Here is a 6,000-nt window from a genome sequence, read left to right on the forward strand (position 1 = left end):
AAGGGTTCAATTAAGTCACTTGAAAACTTTTTTATAAAGATATCTATTGTGACGTAACATTATCAGGTAATGAGAAGGGACCTTTATTTTGAAGGCGAGTTGCTCTCTCCTCTAGTTTCCGGTAGGGTCCGCACGACAGTCAGACGCCCGCTCGTTGACACACGAGACAGGTTTGCGTTTTTCAGCGCTCCAAGTTTGGTGTTTCTTCCCACAAAGTGCCTTGGAAACATTGTCTGTAAGTCCTGTGTCTGTTTTACGAGTGACATGAAGACGATGTGTGTGCGTGTAAATGTAGAAATAGTACTGTGCAACGATAGCTTGTTCTACTGTTTAGCTTGTTGCTACTTAGCATGTAGCTTCTTTGCTCGCTAGCTCACTCCTCTGAGGGAGGGTGCAATGTTTGGAAATGTCAATCTTATTCATGTGTCTTTGAGTGTTACATGGGCTATGTAGGGCTATTTACATCACTTTATGAGCACTCTTTACATGCTATTGTGTGTATGGGGCGGCGTGGCGCAGTGGAAGAGTGGCCGTGCGCGACCCGAGGGTCCCTGGTTCAATCCCCACCTAGTACCAACCTCGTCTGTCCGTTGTGTCCTGAGCAAGACACTTCACCCTTGCTCCTGATGGCTGCTGGTTAGCGCCTTGCATGGCAGCTCCCTCCATCAGTGTGTGAATGTGTGTGTGAATGGGTAAATGTGGAAGTAGTGTCAAAGCGCTTTGAGTACCTTGAAGGTAGAAAAGCGCTATACAAGTACAACCCATATGGGTAAAACATGTTATGCAGCAAACATTTATGGAAATGTGGTTACTTAGTAGTGTTTCTTTGACATATAGTTTGTGTCTCTTTATACAGTTTTACAACAAAAAAGAGAAGATAACAAAAGCAAAAATACATTCAAGGAAAAGAGAAAACAAAGAAAGAAATGACCGATTAGACAAGAAGAAAGGAAAAGTGCATTCTCTGTGAAAATCACTAAAGCTTCTTAAAGATAAAAGGCCTGGACTCTTTCTTCCCTTTCCTTGGGATCTTCATGTTAGCTATCTGTCAACTTGTTTATGTCACGGACACAGACACGCAGGACGGAATACTATTTAAGGGTTTTTTAATTGATAATTTGAAAGCCAATTAGAAAATGTTTTTACATTCAGAAATCAATATTTATGCATAACATTTTTTGCTTGCAGCATAATAATGTTTACAAACATTTATGTTACTATCTCTATATATATGTCAAATGTGATCTCTTTTATTGTGAATGGGGACATCTCCACACCCTTAGACATGATTGTCAACACTATTATGCTGCAAGCAACAATTTTTATACATAAATGTCGATTTCTGAAGTTAAAACCTCAATCAATCAATCAATGTTTATTTATATAGCCCTAAATCACAAGTGTCTCAAAGGGCTGCACAAGCCACAACGACATCCTCGGTACAGAGCCCACATAAGGGCAAGGAAAAATTCACCCCAGTGGGACGTCGATGTGAATGACTATGAGAAACCTTGGAAAGGACAAGACCTACATGTTTTTTAATTGGCTTAATGGTTCCAAATTACCAATTAATATCTTGGACAATGATTAAAAGTACCAAAGACCTTCAATTGATATCTTTATTGAAAACATTTAAAGTAATTGAATGTAGCCCTTTTTTTCCTCTTAGAATTTTGTATTTTACCATATTGTTTTATTATTTTTAATACTGTATTTGTATTTGATTTTATTTTATTTCCTTGACATGTGGGTTAGGGGTTAGGGTTAGGGTTAGGGGGGTTAGGGTTAGGGTTAGGGTTAGGGTTAGGGGGGTTAGGGTTAGGGTCAGGGTTAGGGTTAGGGTTAGGGTTAGGGGTTAGGGTTAGGGTTAGGGGTTAGGGTTAGGGTTAGGGTTAGGGTTAGGGTTAGGGTTAGGGTTAGGGTTAGGGTTAGGGTTAGGGTTAGGGTTAGGGTTAGGGGGTTAGGGGGTTAGGGGGTTAGGGTTAGGGTTAGGGTTAGGGTTAGGGTTAGGGTTAGGGTTAGGGTTAGGTTTGGGGGTAGGTTTTAGGTAAGGAGAAGGGAATGGTTAGGGTTAGGGAAGAGGGGGGGTGGGGGGTATGGGAAAAATAAAGAAGGGAAAAACGGGAATGTGCACTGTCCGTCACAATCCAACGGGCTCACACTCACACCTCATTTAGGCCCCCTGGATGTCTGGTGCCCAATTTGGAGATCCAAAGGAGCTCCGCCCGGTGGCGTTGGGCGAGGCTCCATTTGGGATCCGTCTCTACGACAGTCGCCCGGACGGAAGACCACCCGTGTCGGAGAAAATGCTGAACCAGGTGAGTGTTGGTATTTTTATGCCTAACGATGTTGTACTTGTGTTGGGCGAATCTCCTAGCTAAGGTATTGCCCGTCTCGCCCACGTACATATCGCCACATCGTTGGCACCGAATCACGTACACACAGTTCCGGGTGTGTCGGCCGCCACGGCACAACGGCTGGAAAACCTTGCGGTTGTGGGGGTTCACCAACCATTGTGAGTGGCGGACAAGGGTGTCCCTCCTAGTGGAGGGCGGGTCTCTCAGTGAGCTGACCCTGGCCCTGACCAACAGATCATTCAAGTTGGGGTTCTTACGGTAGGCCGGCACCACGTAGCGCCCCGGCAGCCTCCCGCTACTCTCCGCAAAGGTCCGGAAGTGGTCTTTGACCTTCTTGGCGACCCGCACGGCCGAGGGAGAGTAGGTGGTGATGAGAGGGATCCTGTCGGTCCCAGGGGGAGGCCCCTTCGGGTCCAAGAAGACCCTCAACTGCCGTCTGAGGAAGGACCTGGAATAGCCCCTCCCCCTCAGGGCAGAAAAGAGGGTCCTCGAGGCCGTCAGGAAGTCCTCCCTTCTGGTGCAGACACGATGGAACCTCAACAATTGGGATTTCACCAACCCCGCGAAGGTATGCTTGGGGTGGAAGCTGCTTTTGAAGAGGAGCGCGTGGGTGTCGGTCTCCTTGAAGAACACCCTGATGTCCAAGTGTTGCGTGTCGGCAAAGTCGGGACCCTTGAATGTCGTGGTGTCCAAAAAGTCGACCGATGTGTTGCTCGTGGTCGACTTGATGGTGATATTTTTATTGTGAGTGTTCAGCGTGTTTAAGAACACGCTGAACTCCTCACTGGAATGGGTCCAGACACCCCAGATGTCATCCAGGTACCGGAAGTAGTGGAGAGGACGTTTTGGGCAGGCGGCCAAGGCAGAGGTCTCCCACTCTGCCATAAAAATGTTGGCATACGCCGGTGCAAATTTCTTGCCCATAGCAGTGCCCTTAATTTGGAGGTAGAAACGACCGTCAAACTCAAAGTCGTTTCTCCTCAAATTAATGTCGAGGAGCTGCAGGAGCTCCTTTTCGGGCCTGCTAACGTCGCGGTACCTGTAGAAGACATTTTTGACAGCCTGTATCCCCTCATTTATATCAATGTTTGTATACAGGCTGTCAATGTCGATGGTAAACAAAATGGCATCTGGGGGAATGCAGACCTTCTTGATTTTATCAATAAAATCATAGGTATCCCTGAGGTAGCTGTCGTGCAGAACGGACAGCGGCGTCAGATAATGATCGATGAACGCCGCCGTTCTGTACGTCTCGCTGCCGCAGTCAGACACAATGGGTCGCCCCGGAGGGATCTCGTGGGGCTTGCTCCACTTGTCTGGCTCCTTGTGAATTTTAGGGAGCATGTAGAACCTGCGGGGGCGAGGATCCGGCTCCCCCATGAGATACCTATGTTGTTTAAAATTGATAAATTTTTTAAGTAGAAGATTATCCAGAATCTTTTCTACCATGGGAATAGTTTGCGGATAAATAGGTTCCGGCAGTGGTTTATAATACGTCATGTCACTCAACTGCCGAGAACCCTCCCATATGTATTGCGATCTGTCAAAAATGACAACAGCACTCCCCTTGTCGGCTGGTTTGATCACAATATGTTTGTTTGTTTTTAGACTATGAAGGGCCTCGACTTCTCCGCGTGTCAAATTGGGAGCGACCGCAGGTGCGCAACCCGAACCGGACATGGAGAGCCCGTCGGACCGGACCATAGCCTGGAATTCCGGAGGCATAAGTCCAGGTGAGGGCTCCCAGCCGGAACGGGCTGTGAAGGGTGTGGGTCCGAGAGAATCTTGTTTCTCATAGTATACCTCAAGTTTGACACGTCTGTGGTAGCGCTGGAGGTCAAATTGAAGTTGATGATGCCAGTCGCTACTGAGATTAGTGGAAGGAATGAAGTTGAGGCCCTTATTGAGGAGGGAGATTTGTAAGGGGGTTGGCGTGAAATTATGGGCCAAATTTATCACGTTCTTATTACCCCCCCGAGCGATCGGGATTATGGGGATGCCAAGTTTAAAAAGTCAAGCCAGTGCTTGAGCATCAACTTGGCCGTGTCCCGAGTCCAGTGGACCAGGTCGGGTTGGGTCTCAAAGTCCCGGCTGTCGAGAGCCGGGATGTGAGCATAATTGTTGCTGATTAAACTATTCAGCCGCCCGAGGTTGTTTTTCTGCTCAACGGGCAAAGCGGCCGAATAGTTAATCAGGGGGATTAGCACTCGGGCCCGTGGGAAGGTAGCCACGGCCATCCTGAGTGCCCCTTGGAGCTGCTTAATAGCGGTCTCCTTAACTTTCTGCTCACGATGGTTGATCCCAAAGGCTAGAACCAACACTTCAACCGGTGCAGCAATTACGGTCTTGCGTAGGATGGCCTCCGCGTGTCTAAAACTGGCGCCCGGGTAACTGTCGATCTGAAGGTCGTCGACGTAAAAAGGTGGTAGGTGGGACAGATTGGAGTCGCCGATCACCAAGAATTTCTTGTTGGCCGACAACTTCCAATCCATCATCCTCCTACTCGAGACCATGTGTCTAGTGGGTCTACGGGGGGAGGCACTAGTCGTATCCTCTACCAACTCGACACATTCTGGAATTGACAGGTGTTGTGGAGTATCTGGGACGGAAGGCCTCTTGTGTGGCTTCCTTTTTAGTGCCCCAGGGAACAAATGTGCCCAATCGGGGGACTCCTGAGGAAGCATCTCCTGAGGGGGCGTCTCCTGAGGAGGCGTCCGCTGCAAGGGTGAGTCCTCATAGTCCACCATAGGAGCCCCGGAAAGTGTGGGCCCCCGTGGTGAAAATTCACCCTGTGGTGCCGTCTCATCTGCCGTCTCAGGCTGGAGAGGGGACCAGTCGGGGGTCGCGGAAGAGTAACGAGGGGACATCACCGAAGAAAGCCCCCGCTCCTGTTCTTCATCCCGAAAGTCGATCAGGAGAGGCGAGGAGGCCGTGGGTCCCCCTGGTGAGTCATCGTCGTCCTCTGTATGGGTGGGGGTGTCCTGGGTTTGATCCGCCCCGGAGCTTGTGGACCCACGTGGTGAGTCATCGTCGTCCTCGGTCTGAGTGGGGGTCTCCTGTGTGTCTTGTCTTGCAGGTGATCCCAGAGGAAGCCTCCTGCGAGATGCAGGAATAAGCTGGGTGGGCGGAGCCTCGCCGAGGGTGTCCTGGGCAGGCCCGCTGTCCGTGGCCCGGGGCTGTGTCACCCTCTGCTCCTTGGGTGGTTCCGGTCGACGAGGAAGGAAGATCGGGGCAACCCGTGCTGGAGGGATTGCATCCCGATCCACCTCAGGAGACCAATCTGGAGCCACGGCGTCGGTGCTGGTAGCCACCGAGACCCGGGCGACGACCCGAGCCGGAGGGCTGCTAGCCCGTACCACCCCAGGAGCCCCGTCAGGGCCCGTAGGGTCAGTATGGGTGCCCACCGATACCCGGGTGGCGGTCTGGACCGGCAAGGACTGGGCCGGGCGTACCACCTCCGCGTTGACAGGGGGGTCGGCGAAGGCCGCGACGATCAGAGCCTCGGCCTTCCCGAGGGTGTCCCCCATCAGTCTGCGTCCCAGATGTTTCTTGGCCCATGTAGAGGCCAGCTGAAAAGCGGGTCTCCAAACCTCGTCAATAAAACTGGTTATCTTGTCCAATTCCACTTGTAGAGTGTTTTTAT

Source organism: Nerophis lumbriciformis, linkage group LG26, assembly GCF_033978685.3.
Source record: "Nerophis lumbriciformis linkage group LG26, RoL_Nlum_v2.1, whole genome shotgun sequence".
Lineage (NCBI taxonomy): Eukaryota > Metazoa > Chordata > Actinopteri > Syngnathiformes > Syngnathidae > Nerophis > Nerophis lumbriciformis.